The sequence below is a fragment of the Molossus molossus genome, unplaced genomic scaffold, assembly GCF_014108415.1.
Source record: "Molossus molossus isolate mMolMol1 unplaced genomic scaffold, mMolMol1.p scaffold_m16_p_16, whole genome shotgun sequence".
NCBI lineage: Eukaryota > Metazoa > Chordata > Mammalia > Chiroptera > Molossidae > Molossus > Molossus molossus.
In genome coordinates, this window is record NW_023425351.1 from 29339070 (window position 1) to 29355661 (window position 16592).

Below are 16592 nucleotides of genomic sequence, written 5' to 3' on the forward strand. Positions count from 1 at the left end.
ATACAGGGATGAGCAAAAGAAGGTTTCCAGTTATGAGTATTTATAATGCAGATTTTATTCTCGTATTATTATTATTTATTAATTATTGTATTATTTTTCATACCAACAACTGTAAACCTACTTTTGCCCACCCCTGTATATTGATACCTATATTATTAAATATAGTACTGTACATTATTTAGAGCTATATTATAAATATATCTAGTTATAATTAAATTCTAGAACTTTTCAACATATGAAAAAAACAGAAGGAAGCCCTGGCTATATGGCGCAGCAGTTAGAGCGTTGGGCCTTGGATCCAAGGGTCGAGGGTTTGATTCCCGTCAAGGGCAATACCTGGATTGCAGATTCGATCCCTGGCCCGGTCAGGGTTGTTCGGGCGGCAGCCAGTTGATGTGTCCCTCTCTTTCTCCCTCCCTCTCTTGTACTCTATCTAAAAATTAATGGTAAAATATCCTCAGGTGAGGATTAACTGCCCCACCCTGCAAAAAAAGAAACAAACAAACAAAAATACCAAAATAAGCCCTGGCCAGTTTGGTTCAGCGGTTAGAGCGTTGGCCTGCGGTCCAGGGGGACCCGAGTTCAGTTCCCGCTAAGGGCATGTACCTCGGTTGCAGTTTGTCCCCGGCCCTGGTTGGGTTGTGCGGGTGGCAGCCACTTGATGTGTCCCTTTCACGTCGATGTTTCTCTCTCTCTCTCTCCCTCCTTCCCACTCTATCTGAACAAAAAACAAAAAAAATGTCCTCAGGTGAGGGTAAAAAAATACAAAAATACCAAACTAAGAATATAACACACTCCCACATCTTCAACACCTAGTTTCTTCTTCTTCTTTTTTTAATCTTTATTGTTGAATGTATTACAGATGTTCCTCATTTTTCCCCCATTGACCCCCTCCTCCCAACTCCCACCCCCCTCCCGCCTGTTCCCACACTATTGTCTGTGTCCATTGGTTATGCATATAAGCTCTTTGGTTTATTTCTTCCTACCCCCCCCCAACCCCTTTCCCTTAGAGGTTTGTCAGTCTAGCAATGAATTTGTCCTTCTTAATCCCTTCACCTTTTTCACCCATTCCCCAACTCCCCTCCCAACTGGCAACCAACAAAATGTTCTCTGTATCTATGAGAATGTTTCTGTTCTGCCTGTTCATTTTGTTTGTAGATTCCATTGTCGATTGATATGTATTCATTGCCATTTGGTTTGTTCATATATTTTATCTTTTTCTTCAAAAAGACCCTTCATCATTTCATATAATAACGGTTTAGTGGTGATGAACTCCTTTAACTTTTTCTTGTCTGGGAAACTCTTTATGTGACTATCGATTCTAAATGACAGCTTTGCAGGTTAGAGTAATCTTGGTTGTAGGTTCTTGCTTTTCATCACTCTGAATATTTCTTGCCACTTCCTTCTGGCCTGCAAAGTTTCTTTTGAGAAATCAGCTGACAGCCTTATGGGAACTCCCTTGTAGGTAACTAACTGCTTTTCTCTTGCTGCTTTTCAGATTCTGTCTTTGTCTTGAACCTTTTGCATTTTGATGATGATGTGTCTTGGTGTGGGCCTCTTGGGCCTCTTGGGACTCTCTGTGACTCCTGGACTTGTATGTTTCCTTCACCAAGTTAGGGAAGTTTTCTGTCATTATTGTTTCAAACAGGTTTTCAATTTCTTGTTCGCTCTCTTCTCCTTCTGGCACCCCCAAGATGCAAATGTTGGCATGCTTAAAGTTGTCCCCGAGGCTCCTTACACTATCCTCATTTTTTTTGGATTCTTTTTTCTTTTTGCTGTTCTGATTGGGTGTTTTTTCTTCCTTATATTCCAAATCAATGGTTTGCTTCTTGGATTTACGTACTCTACTATTGAATCTGTGTAAATTATTCTTTATTTCAGTTAATGCCTCCTTCATTTCTGACTGTGCATCCATCATTTCTGACTGGTCCTTTTTGATGCTCTTGAGACCCTCACTACATTCATTGAGCGTCCTTATAAGCAGTATTTTGAACTCAGCATCTATCAGGTTGCTTATCTCCATTTCGCTTATTTCTTTTCCTGGGGTTTTATTCTGTTCTTTCATTTGGGACCTGTTTCTTTGTCTCCTCATTTTGGCTGCCTCCCTGTGTTTGTTTCTGTGTATTACTTAACGAGAGGGAGGTATGGGGCTAGCTGAGACCAGATGCTGCTTGTTTGAAAGACTTTAGGAAAACCTGAAGCAGGATCCAAGACAGGCCAATGCTATGGTTAAGCAAGTGGCAACAGCTTGGGTGGGCCTGAAAGTTGAGTGGGGCGGGGCCTCAGGGAGTCACCAGGGAGGGGTTACCAGTGTGAGCCAGGTTGCTGGAGTCCCAGATATGGCCACTGTCTGCTGCCCCAGGGAAGGGCTCACCAAAGGATCAAAGGCCTCTGACAGCACGCCTGTCCCGGAGAAAGCGTCCTCTCCAGCCCTCACTCCAGTGCCAAACAGCTCAGTTCTTCCCTGTATGTCTCTAGTGCCCCTCGAGCTGCCTCCCCTCTAAGCTTAGAGGGAGTGAGTCTAACAAGTCCGTGCGCGGGCCCTTTAAGGAGCTGCCTGGGGCTCCAGCTGCTTCAGCCTCCCTGAGCCTCAGTTCCCGCTGGTTTTCCCAGCCAGAAGTTATGGGGACTTCTCTTCCTGGCACTGGAACCCTGAGTGGGGCATCTGGTGTGGGATGGGGACCCCTCAGTCCTCAGGGAGGACCTTCCCAGCCGAGGTGTCCTCCTGATTTTTATCCACCACACGTGGGTGTGGGACCAGCCCATCCGCCTCCGCCCCTCCTACCTGTCTGGATGTGGCTGCTGCTTTAATTCCTTAGTTGTAGGACTTCCATTCAGCTTGATTTCAGGCCGTTTTGAATGATGGTTATTCTGTAGTTTAGTTGTAACTTTGATGTCCAGCACCTAGTTTCAACAGTAACCTTTTTTCCCTTCTTTTTCTTTTACTTTATTTTTTTCTCTTGTTTTTGTGTTAGTTTCAAAAATAATCAACACTTTGTCCATCTAATTTCCTCTATTTCCCACCCTTCTTTATTCAGAGCATTTTAAAAGCCAATGCCAGAGAACATATGATTTCACTCACATAAATTTGGGTGTGCATCTCTAACAGATAAGCACTTTGCTTTCTTTCTTTTTTTTATGTTTTTTCCTCTCTTTCTTTTTTTTTAATTGATATTTTTTAGAGCGAGAGAGGGAGATGGAGTGAGAGAGAGAGAGAAACATCAATGTATAAGAGAGAAACATCGATTGGTTGCCTCCGGTATACACCCTGACTGGGGACCGAACTTTCAACCTAGGTATGTGCCCTGACCAGGAATCGAACCTGCAACCTTTCAGTGTATGGGATGACACTCCAACCAACTGAGCCACACCAGCCCTGGTGGATAAGCACATTTTAAAAGACTGATTGATGTTTCTCTTTCACATCAATGTTTCTCTCTCTCTCCCTTACTCTCTCTCTAAAATCAATGAGTATATTCTCAGGTGAGGATTAAAAATAATAATAATCAAATAAAATAAAAGATATAACCATAATGCCAGTATTACCTTTAACAAAATAAACAATAAACACTAGTATGAGCTAATGCTCAATCCCAATGTTAAAATTTCCCAGGTTGTTTTTAAAAGGTTCATTGTAGCTGGGTTTTCAGGAAGTAAGCAAGGTTCATACACTGCACTTGGTTGTTATATCTGCTTTTATCTAAAACTGTCATTCCTCCCTATTTGTTCTAATACCATTTATTTGATCAGGAAAGTAAATAGATTATCTGGTAGAATTCCCCCACATTCTGGACTTGGCTGATTGTGTCCTCTTTGTGGGGTTAATTAGTTTCACTATTGCTGCTATTTTGTGTAAACTGCTAAGTAAGATTGAGAGCAATGATGTCCTGTGGAAATAATATGCAAGCCAGAGAGGTAGTTTTATATGTTCTATCTGCCACATTTACAAAGTTCAAAGAAATAGCCAGCAGTGTGGCTCAGTGGTTGAGTATTGACTCATGCACCAAGAGGTCACTGGTTAGATTACTGGTCAGGGCACACGCCCAGGTTGTGGGCCCAATTCCCAGTGTGGGGTATGCAGGAGGCGGCCAATCGATGTTCTCTCATTGATGTTTCTATCTCTCTCTCCTTCCTTCCTCTCTCTCTCAAATCAGAAAAGAAAAAAAAAATTTTAAACAAAAAATTCAAAGAAATAGATAAAATTCTTTTTAATAATATATTTTATTTAATATGAAACAGCCAAACAATTATCATTTCAGAATGTGATGAATATAAAAAGTAATAAGAGCAATGGGGACACCTATAACAGTGTCAACAATAAAAATAAAGGAAAGAAGTTATAAATGAGCTATTTTGTATTCCATCTTCTCCGACATCTTCAGAATCAGGTGTGTATTGTACACTTTCAGCACCTGTCAATTCAGAATGTCTGTCCCAGGTGTTCACGGGCCACACGTTTACATTCAGTTTCCAATGTTTGATGTGAAAAGAAGACTTCATGCGTGTTGCTGTAGGTTTCCTATTTTTGAAATTCCCTGTCAACCTTTCACCAGGTAGTTTTAGCCCCATTGACAATAATTTCTAAATCCACTATTTTATTAGGGTTGTGAACGTATGATGATCTAATTCTATTTTTCCTCTGCATTTATTAGGGAGTCTTCTTACATAAAGATGAGCTTGATCTCACCAGCTCTTTGGTTACTCTGAAATATAGGTCAAATGGGAAAAGTGGGATATGGGCTGCTTCTTCCTTCTGTCAGTTTTCAGAGAAATGAGTTGGTACCTGAACAACTTCTCATGGTGACTAATAAGAGGTCTTTTTAAAATTATTGTGAACACATGGTTTTCTGTATTTGCTACCTTTCAATACATTGCAGTCTTTATTACTTATGATGCTAACAATTTCCCACTTTGGGCCAGTGGGACTGTCCACCGGCAGCTGGGCTGGTGGCGGGCCCGGTCACAGAGGCTTGTTCACCTTGGGCATTTCCTGCCCTGACCAGAAGCTAGCTGTTTCTCCAAGGAGCCCTGGTTCCTACGTGTGCCAGGTTCCTTTAACGGATCCCCTTGGGATGAGAACATAACCTCGAAGTGAATAAAATTAGGAAGTTGAAAGCACCACGATGAGTCAACAAGACAAAGGTTTCCTTCTTTCTGGGTGCAGGGGGTGGGATAAGAGGGAAAAGTTAAATTTCAGAGGCCCCTGTACAACTCTACCTGCCCTGCCCCTCCCTTTTTCGGAATCTACTCTCCACACCGTCTACTCTCAGAACTAGAACCTTCTACTGCCATTAAGTGCAGGTGAAAGTTCAGCCAACTGGGAGCCCAGGGGTCCCCACCTGACCTCCCCTGGCGAGGAGCCCAGAGCTTTGTCCAAAGTTGCATCACTTCCCACCCAGCCCTTCCTGAGCCAACTCCCTGATGTCTCCCAGACAACACAGTCGGCATCACCCCAATGACATCAGGAAAACTCCTATTTCCAGCCGTTTCTCCTTCAGCTGCAAAAATGTGCAGTGGTAGACAGGGTGTGGGCTTCTGAAGTCTCTGCAGGAAGCGGAGTTGTTTTTTCAGCACCACATCCGAGCGCATCTTCTGTGGAGCTGTGGTTGCTCAGCAGGTGCGGGGCGCCCATCCCCTCGCTGTCCTGCCCCGCCCCGGACGGCCAGGCGGACCCCACACCACGTGGTGGGTGTTGAGGAAGTCAGAAGACCGGCACGGAGGAGCCCAAGTAACGGAGTCACCAAAGGTGAGGGGGGTGCCTGCCTTCTCTCGTGGTTTTCCTGGGTGTTCCTTGTTTCTCCCACCCACTGCTCAAAAAGGCAATACATATTGCAGTGAAACTACATCAGGTTAGCAGAGCTCCCGATGCCTGCCCCACCCCAGCAGTGTGGTCTTGAATCGAGAATGATCATTTCCCACCGTTCCCATCACTCCCTGCCGTTCCTCCGCTTTATGAAGTGGCTGTTACTATGTCCCCTGGTGCTCCTGGCCGGAAATACTATCGTCAGGGTTTTCTCACTACGCCCTAATCCCAGAAGACAGGGAAAGAAGAAGCCCCGCCTTACTAACACTCAGACACCTGCTCGCCTGGCCACAGCTCGGAGGACAGTCACATTGGCTGTGGGCCCACTGTGTGCCTGGGGCGCTTTCCCATAGTTCTGTTTGCTCCTGTCAGCAGTCCTGAAGACAGATATTGTGTCCCCATTGTGCAGCAGAAGAAGTTAGGGATCCCTAGAGGTTAGTCCTCAGCCCTAGATCACATTCAGGTCAGGTCCCAATGTCTCCGAGGCCCAGCTCTGAAGGTCGTGCTGGCCGCCATTGGGTATGGATAGCTGCCCTCAACTAGGCATTTGCGTTTATTATCATTTTGAAAAATAAATGTTTTTATTGATTTTTGGGAAAAGAGGAAGGGAGAGGGAAAGAGAGAGAAACATCGATGTGAGAGAGAAACATCAATTGGTTGCCCAAAACCTGGGCATGTGCCCTGACCGGGAGTCGAACTGGCAACCTTTTGGTACACGAGATGATCCTCAACTAACTGAGCCACCTGGGTAGGGCACGTTTATTATCATTTCAATCTCTGCTCCACTTTATAAAGTGGCTTTTATTATGCGCCCTTTACAAATGAAGAGCTTTGTCTAACCTCACTAAGATTTGTACCTAAGCCTGAGTCCAAAGGGCATGCATTTTCCAGTGAGCTGCCCTGACTTCCTTTCCTCCCAACCCCCAGTTTCTTGCCCTGTGGCACATTAAATGCACAGAGAGCGCAAAGACACACGGCAGTGCATTTTGCCTGAATGGCTTTGGCCTCTGTTAACTTTGGAGGAAATCCCATAGGAGGCTGGCGTCTGGGCTCCAGTGGGTGCAGTGTTTATCAGTGTGTCCCTGTTCAGGAGCCCCAAGCATTTTAGGTAACAGTCAACATTTTTTTATTTTAACATGCTTCAGAAAAAATGCAATTAACACCAAACCTATTACTGAAGATATTAATTAGAATGAAGCTATGTTTTAAAAAGTCATTAAAGCCCTAGCCAATGTGGCTCAGTTGGTTGAGCATCGTCCCATGCACTGAGCATCACAGGTTTGATTCCTGGTCAGGGCACATGCCCGGGGTTGGAGGTTCAATCCCTGGTTGGGGTGCATACTGGAGGCAACCAATTGATGTATCTCTTTCACATCAATATTCCTCTCTCTCTTTCTCCCTTCCATTCTCTCTGAAAAAAAAAAAAAATCAATAAGAACATATTTTTTAAAAAGGCATTAAAAATAATAAGGAAGGCCCAGCCGGTGTGGCTCAGTGGATTGAGCATCGGCCCGCAGACTGAGAGGTCCCGGTTCAGTTCCCGGTCAGGGCACACACTGGGGTTGCAGGCTGGATCCCCAACAGGGGACGTGCAGGAGGCAGCCAGTCCATGTTTCTCTCTCACATCAATGTTTCTCTCTCTCTCTCTCTAAAAATATCAATAAAAGCATATTTAAAAAATAATAATAGTAAGGAAGTGATGGTACAACTGGTTCACAGATGTGGCAAAAATCGAGACGGTAAAGGACAACTTTGAGAAATGTACATACTCCAGTATGTAACCAGCAAACAGTCTCCTGTCCTCTTCATGTCCCAACCAGGACACTGATTTTTTTTTTTTTACTGAGCTAACGATAACTATAAAACAATCCTGGGTTCTCTAGCTAGAATCATCTATTGCTGGCTTTTATCACTATCTAAAAATAAGAGTATGGTTTCCTTCTCTCTGGCATATTAAAGTCGAACAGAAAACCTAAAACAAAGAACATCTTTTTCCCTGTCTGTAGACATCTCACGAGACTTACTGGAAAAGTACCTTTAGTGCTAGGAGGGGTTATGGGAACAATAACCCACCCCAAGAATAAACACGGAAAGGAATGACAGTTTTCGAGGAAGTGCTGTGTGTGGCGGCGGCAGCAGCAGCCGTGGCCCAGAGGATTTCTGGCTGCTCCGGAGGGCCCAGAGCACTGTGAGTAAGAAAGCACTCATCCGGTGTCTCCGTGGGAGTGGGGGCGTGCCCTCAGTGAGGCAGGAGGGTGCCCGCTTATCTGGGGATTTCCTTTGGCATTACAGAAAATGATGCAGAGTGTCTCCATGCCCCGGAATGAGAGGTGAGAGGCCGGCGGCCAGGGCAGTGACTCTGGGGGCCGGACTCCCACCCCCGTGCTCATTGACGCCGGCTCAGGAACTCTAGCCAAGTGATTCATCCATTGCCCAGCTCTGCTGGGAGCCGGTAGAGCTGAGCCCGGGTGCCCGGGAGAATCGCACGCAGGGTGGTGCCCTCCTAAGAGAGAGCCACGGTGAGGAGGCACAGTGGTTCGTGGAATCTCTTTTAACAACAGGGCTGCTCTGTGTGCAGAACTGTTCGTTGTACTGCTATTGGAAACGGCGACTAGTTGGAGACGACGACCTTGTTCCTGAGTGGGAGGCTGGCTTAGTATATTATGGTATGTCTGGATTGTCCTCTGAAATACAATGAAACTCTGCACGAGACGACAGCAGATGCACGTGAATTGACAGTGAAAGACGTCCAGCATGTTTAAATGGGATAAGCCACAGAACCATGTAGAGAGTGATCCGATTTTTGTGTATAATGCATACCTATGTATGTCAATGCACAGAGAAAGCTCTGGGGGGAATTTGCCTGTGGGAGGTGGTCAGATTGCACCCTGAGGACCAGCCAGCCCAGGGTGAAACTGAAGAGGGTGGGGCCTGTTCCACCCTGTGATTAGAACCACTTCCTCCCCCAGCTCCACAGTTTCCAGGCCCCCCAAGCTGCACCTGAATTCCCCAGGGCTCACCTTTTGCCCTGGGCATTTTCCTGAACTCAAAGGCTTCCCTTTCCTTTATCCTGTAGCCCTATCAAGTCATCCCTCAAAGCCTTGCTCTCTGGGAGGGAACCTAGAAACAAATTCCAGGCAACATATGTGCATGTTAACTGGGATTTTCTGGGGAAAACTCCTTACCAGGAGCAAGTCCATTCATTCTTTCAACTTGCACTTTGGGAGTATCTACCCCAGGCCAGGTGCTGGGAATCACAGTGAGCCCTGCCTTGTCGGGGGCGCCTGCAAGGTCGGAGTCCTGCAGAGGCTGGCTGGTAGTGGGAATTTCAGGCAAGAGGGCAGCTGGTACAAAAGATGTTTGGGGAGAAGTGAGCTTCATCAGTGTGATCAAAGCAGACCAAGTAGGCACCTCCCCAGCATCTGTGCAATAACAGTTTGAGGAATGGGAAGCTGGGTCAAATCATGTCTCCACCACTTACACCCTGGATGACCTTGAGCAAATCAAGTCACTCTGACCCACAATTTCCTCATGAGAAAAATCAGGATTAAAACAGAACCTGTGTCCTAACCCATGGTATCTAGTCATACAAACTGACGTGTTAAATTTACTTACACATCACAACGTCCGAAATGAATGTTGTTACCGTGTCTACTGGCTCCTCTTGGAGGTGCCTATGGCCTTGTGGCTGGTGCTCCCTGCCATAGGGGCTGGCACGGTGACACAGCAACTCAGCACAGTGTCAGGTGCCAACTAATGGTGCCCAAGTAGCCAGGTGCACAGACTCTGAGGCCAGGCATCTGGGTCACACTCTGTGATTTGGGGCAGGTGACTTAACCTCTCAAGACCCCCGTTTTCTCATTTTAAAAGGAAGACAATAATACGACTCACTCCATAGACCTGTTGCGAGGATTAAATCCACGTAAAAGCAACATAGATGGTGAGCTCCGTGACATTGGTCTTGGCCATGATCTTTTTGGATTTGACACCAAAAGCACAGGAAACAAAAGCAAAAATAAACAAGTGGGATGACACCAAACTAATCAGCTGCCCAGCAGAAGGAAGCATCAGCAAAGGGAGAGCCTGTGCCGAGGGTCTGCAATGAGCTATCTCCTCACGCCTGTTAGAATGGCCATGCTGGGAAAGACAGGAGATAACAAGTGTGGGAGAGGCTGTGGAGAAAATCAAACCCTTGGGCACAGTTGGTGGGAATGTGAATTGGTGCTGCTGCTATGGAAACCAGTATGGGAATTCCTCAAATTTATTAAATAGAATTACCATATGATTCAGCAATTCCACTTTTGAGTATTTATCTGAAGGAAATAAAAACACTAATTCAAAAAGGCAGCTGCACCCACATGTTTCTTGCAGCATTGTTTATAATTGCCAAGACATGGAAACAACCTAAGTGTCCACTGATGAATGAATCGATGAATGGATTAAAAAATATATATGTGTGTGTATGTGTATATATATATGTGTGTGTGTGTGTGTGTATACATATATGTACACATACATATATTCAGTGTGATAGGGACTGTCACTCATGCATTGCTCTTACATGGTTCCCTTCTGCTAGGAAATGAAGCAGAATTCTCTAAAACCAGGGTGCTTGGATGGAAAAATTCAATCATGACATATGATGGAATATTATTCAGTCACAAAAAAGAAGGAAATACCGCCATTTATGACAACATGGATGCACCTTGAGGGTGTTATGCTCAAGGAAACAAGTCAGATGGAGAAAGACAAATACCATATGATCTCACTCATATGGAGAATATAAGAAACCAACAAAACAGAAACCCTGAGCTCACACAGGCAGAGAACAGACTGGTGGTTGCCAGCGGCAGGGGCGGGTGGGCGAAGTGAGTAAAGGGGCACAAGGTACAAGCCTCCAGTTTACAATAAGTCAGTCCTGGCTCTGCCCTCTGTCCCACTGCTTCGCTATAGATTTTCCTTTAAATTCTAAAAATTAATTACTTAAGTCCTGGGGATGTATTGTACAGCATGGTGACTAGAGTTATAATACTGTATTGTATATTTGAAAGTTGCTGCCCTGCTGGTTTGGCTCAGCGGTTAGAGCATCGGCCTGCGGTCCAGAGAGACCCGGGTTCGGTTCCCGCTAAGGGCACGTACCTTGGTTGCAGTTTGTCCCTGGCCCTGGTTGGGTCGTGGGGGGGCAGCCACTTGATGCGTCCCTTCACGTCGATGTTTCTCTCTCTCTCTCTCTCTCTCTCTCTCTTCCTCTCTTTCCCTCCCACTCTATCTGAACAAAACATGGAAAAATGTCCTTGGGTGAGAATAAAAAAAAAAAAAGTTGCTAAGGGAGTAAAAAATTCTCATCAGAAAAAAAAATTGTAACTATGTGTGCTGATGGATGTCAACTAGACGTATTATGTTGGTCATTTTGCAGTATATACAATTATCGAGTCGATATGTTGAACACCCGAAACTGATATAAGGTTATGTATCCGTTACATCTCAGTTTTTGAAAATCCATGTAAAGCAGGTGAACGGTGCCTGATCGGGTTGGTCCCGCGTGAGCTCTTGGCAGGGACCACTGAGGAAGGGCCATGCCCTCAATGAGGACGAAGCTGGGTTGGGGCGCTCAGAGCACCCAGGTGGTGAGAGAACTCAGCTTCATTTCCCACGGAAGGGAGCCACGTCGGAGCAATGCAAGACTGGCAGTTCCTAACACACTGATTCTCTGAGTGTAGCATTAGTTACAGATAAAAATGTGTCATATCCCAGGATATGTCATATGAGATTTCACTTTCTTTTTCTAAAACAAGAATGGGGTCTAAATAGTAAAACTAACAGTTGGCTATTTAAAAAGTGCAATGCTAGGGATGTCTATTTGTTTGGGGACAAATAAAAATCAATAAAAGACTATTCTAAAATGAATGAAAGCTATGAAACTGTTGAATTCTGAGAAACCGAGTGTCTGTCTGCCGACCTGGGGGAGGGGAGGTTCCAGGAACACCAGGGGCTTGTGGTGTCATCTGTGCCGGCAGTGCCCGTCCTGGACCCGGTGGGGGACCCAGGGAGGCCAGGCATTGCATCATCTCTTTCCCAGCATCGGCGAGGACGTGATGCCAAGTGATGGTGAGCAGAGCAGCAGGAGAGCCTTTGGGACTTCAGAGGAAGCCGTGAGTTTTGAGGCCTGGGATACGTAGGGAAGGACTCGACGAGGGGATGGCCCCTGAGTCACACGGGGGCGGTGAGAAAGGAGGCTTCCTCCTAGGGAAGACCTTTGGTACCAAAAAAAAAAAAGATCCATTTTAAGCCTCATTCAATTTGGTAAGAGATGGACTGGGAAGAAAAGAAAAGGGAAATTTTAGGGATTAGTACGGCAGAGAATCGGTGGGCAAGGGTCTCTTGGACAGATGCCAGGCCTCGGTTCACCATGTCCCTTAGCAAAAGGCACAAATTCTGACAAAGGGATATAGGCTTCAATGTACCTTCTGCACCAGGCCTCAGTCTATCTTATACACTTGGGGACAATTCAAAACGCTGAGCAAAACTTTGTGGGTGTGTAATGGATAGGTTAGCATTATATAGACTTGTGACAGCCCAAGGGGGTTCAGCTTTGCAGCTTTTTTTTTTTTTTCCTAGTTGGGAACTAAGTGAGGGTGTGTATTGATAACCCCCAAAGAAACCCTATCTAATAACAAAATGTAGGACCACTTGTGGTGGTACGGCCATGAATCTGGGAGGCAGAACCCAGTTCCCACAGAGGTCCCACCAGTAACCCTCCGTTCAAGATAGGCCTGGAGTTTAATAATCAAGTAACTGTTTTGTCAACTGTTGTTGTTGGGCTCAAACACACTGACCAGGGCAGCGCTGACCTATGGTTCATGGTGAATGTTCCCAAAAGATATGTTGTCCTGGAACCTGAGAAGGTGACCTCATTTGGAAGAAGAGTCTTCACAGACATAATTAAATTAAGAACCTTGAGATTATCCTGGGTTAGGGTGGGCCCTATACGATGACTAGTGTTCTTTCAAGAGAGGAGAGGGCCACGTGAGACGGAGGCAGAGGCTGGCGTGATGTATCCACGAGCCAAGGAACACCAGCAGCCACCAGAAGCTGAAAGTTGCAAAAAGGTTTTTTTTTTTTTTCTTTATTGATTTGAGAGAGGGGAAGGGACAGGGAGAGAGAGAAGTATTGATGAGAGAGAGCATTGATTGGCCATCTCCTGCATTCCCCCCACTGGGGATCGGGCCCACAACCTGGGCGTGTGCCCTGACCCGGAATCAAACCAGTGACCTCTTACTGCAGGGGTCGACACTCAACCTCTGAGCCACACCAGCTGGGCAACAAAGAGGTATTTTCCCCAGCCTATACCTTAACTTTGTACTCCTGGCCTCCAGAACTGTGAGACAATACATTCTATTGTTTTAAAACACCCAGATTTTTACCACCAGCCTTGGGAAACTAATAAAGAGACTTTGGATTTTCTTTCCATGGCCTCTTGCAGAAGATGTTCATTCAAAAGGGGTTATTTTATTTTTAAAGGATGCTTCCCTACCCCCATTAAAATTGGCCAAGTACCATTGTCCAGATCAGAGAGCACAGGGCTAAGGAGGGGAACAGAGAAGAAAGAGGTTGGCTCTGGCCGGTTTGGCTCAGCGGTTAGAGCGTCGGCCTGCGGACCAGAGAGTCCCGGGTTCGGTTTCCACTAGGGGCACGTACCAAAAAAGAAAAAAAGAAGAAAGAGGTTGGTGCTGGAGTCCAAGCCCCGGAAATGACTCCCAGTCTGTATCCCTAGAGGAGTGAAGTCACCTCTCTCCCTCATCTGCCCAGTGGGAATATTATGGAGAGTACGTAGCAAACTAGTAATCATGGGAACACACCATGTCAATGTAAAGGGTTGGCCGCCACCTCTACCATCTCTGTCACTTCGGGGCCCCTACTAGAAAGAGCCCTTTGTTGAAGCTATAGATCTGATACCTGCTCACCTACAGTCAGTGGAGAGGACACAGTGTGAGCTCTGCAGTCAGACTGTCCAGGGTCCACTTCTTACAGCTTTGGGACATGGGGCGAGTTCCTTCCCCAAGCTCAGCTCCTTCTCCATACAGCAAATATGATCCTAAGAATATATGGCCAGTAGCACTGATCACAGGATGGCTGTAAGGACTGAGGAACTTAATACATGGAAAGGCATTGATTAGCGTAAGGCTTGGCCCATAGTCAGCTCTCAAAACAGTTTCCTGTCCTCATCAGGACATCACCTGCTCTGTGACAAAAGCTCCAAGCACCGGGCCCAGTGCCATGAAGCCACCGCCTCCACCTCGGGCCTCCCCGGTCCCTTGCTTTCTCTTCACTCCACCCCCCATGACTGGCCTATTCTGAATACAAATGCCACCACCTTGATGAGGTCAAAGGAATAAACCGGGACTTAGGGCAGAGGCAGAGGAGAAGACTCATCACAGGGTCTCACTTGCCACAGCCAAAGTGAGAAACATGATCAATAAATCACCAGGAGACCAGCCTGGCCAGTTTGTCTCATCGGTTAGAGTGTCAGCCAGTGGACCAAAGAGTCATGGGTTCAAGTCCTGGTCAAGGACGTGTACCTCAGTTGCAGGTTTAATCCCCAGCCCTAGTCGGGTTGTGCAGGAGGCAACCAATCGGTGATTCTCTCACATCAACATTTCTCTCTCTCTCTCTCTCCCTCCTTTTTATTCTATTTAAAAATCAATGGAAAAATATCCTTGGGTGAGGATTAAAAAAAAAAATCATGGGGAGACTGACATTTTCATTGTTTTCACCGGTGAAGAGGAATTTTTTCAGTCGATACTTTTGTTGTGAAGAATCAGTTATCTCAAGTTTGGCAATAGCCTCATTTACTTTTTCTTCTGTTAAATTCAATAAAAATGGAATCTTTAACTTAGCACATCCATGTTTTGAATAACATCATTTTTATAAAATTTATCTATCTGACTGCATTTTTCTTCCCACAGTCGCAGAAGTCTCTATGCGTACAAAGGTGCCCGGGATGCTGCTCAGCAAATGTTGACAATGGTATGCAATGATGTAATTTTCCTTTGTGTTTCTTAAGCATGGATTTTTTTTTAAAAATGTATTATTTTAATAAAAACATCCAAGTTCTTTAAAAAAAAAAACTTGCCCTGGCCGGTTTGGCTCAGCAGCCCTCAGACCAAAGGGCATCAGGTTCGATTTCCGATCAAGGGCACGTACCTGGGTTGCGGGTTCAGCCCCCTGCCTCAGTCGAGGTCATACGGGAGGCAACCAGTTGATGTGTCTCTCTCACATCGATATTTCTCTCTCTCCCTCCCTCTCTGCCTTCCACTCTATCTAAAAGTCAATGGGAAAATGTCCCTGGAGAAGATTAACAAAAAGTAAAATAAAAATTTTTAAAAACCGTATCTGTTGGTACCTAGACTAGGTACATTTATAGAGACAGAAAGTGGACTAAAGCATACCAGGGGCTGGGTGAGGGAACAGGGAGTGAAGTGTTTCATGGGGACAGAGTTTTGGTTTGGGAAGATGAAAAAGTTCTGGAGACGGGCAGCGGCGATGGTGACATGACGTTGTTAATGTGCTTACTGCCACTGAGCTGTACATCTGACAATGGCTAAAATGGTAAGTTTTTTGTTTGTTTGTTTGTTTGTTTTTAATCCTCACCCGAGGACATTTTTCGATATTTTGTTCAGATAGAGTGAGAGAGAGAGAGAGAGAGAGAGAAACATCGACGTGAAAGCGACACATCGAGTGGCCGCCACCCACACGACCCAACCAGGGCCGGGGACAAACTGCAACCAAGGTACATGCCCTTAGCGGGAACCGAACCCGGGTCTCTCCGGACCGCAGGCCGACACTCTAACCGCTGAGCCAAACCGGCCAGGGCTAAAATGGTAAGTTTTATGATATAAATATGTATTATATTTAACACAATTTCAATACAAATCACAATTTCTTGTGATTCCCATCCCTGGGGACAGTAGGAGCCTAGGCAGCCCATGTGGCAGAGGAGCCTGACCAATGGGCTTGCTCCTCCAGTCAGTATTTGCATAAACAAAGCCTTAGTGATTTAACCCCAAGAAGAGACGAAGGTGGAGATTCAGGGTCTTAGGCAGGGCCTGGGGAAGACAGACCTGCTAAATAGCTTTGAGTGGAGGAAAGGGGTGCGGCTGAAGAGAATCTTTCCTATTGTCCTTGGCAGCCCAGCAGGTAGCTGGGGGCTTTCTTTTCCTTTTCCTTTGCAAAGCTGGCGGAGAAGTTCTTGGCTCTTGGATCTCTTTGCTCTGCATCCTTCCATTCAGCGGAGTGTCCCATGTTTGGCCCAGTGATCCAATAAGCAATTCCAAGTTTACGTCTCTTTGTCTGGCCCGTAGCCTCATCATCCAAGGAAGCAGAACTGTCTATGTGCTCTGCGTCTGAGGAAGACAGATGAATCAGCAAGTCGTGGGGGGAGACAGGAACTCAGGCCCCACCTCCAGCCTGTCAATTCCAAGATCTCTTAGAACCTCTGTTGTACATTGCTGTCATGGCAACTGCTGGGGAAAACACCTGGCCAGCGAGGGAGCCTGCCAAAGCCCCCTGTAGCAACAGCAAGGGACAAAGAGGGTATTTCCGGGACAGTCAGTGAGCAATTAGAGAAGAAGGGGCCAGATCTGAGCCAGACAGCCCGAACAGTCTGGAAGTGTTTGACCCAGAGTTTAAACCACAGAGGCTGAAAATATAATTTTAAAAAAAATCAGTATAATTACTTTTATAAGCGCTAAATGCTGAAGGACTGTAAGTCTTCTCTCATTCTTTATTC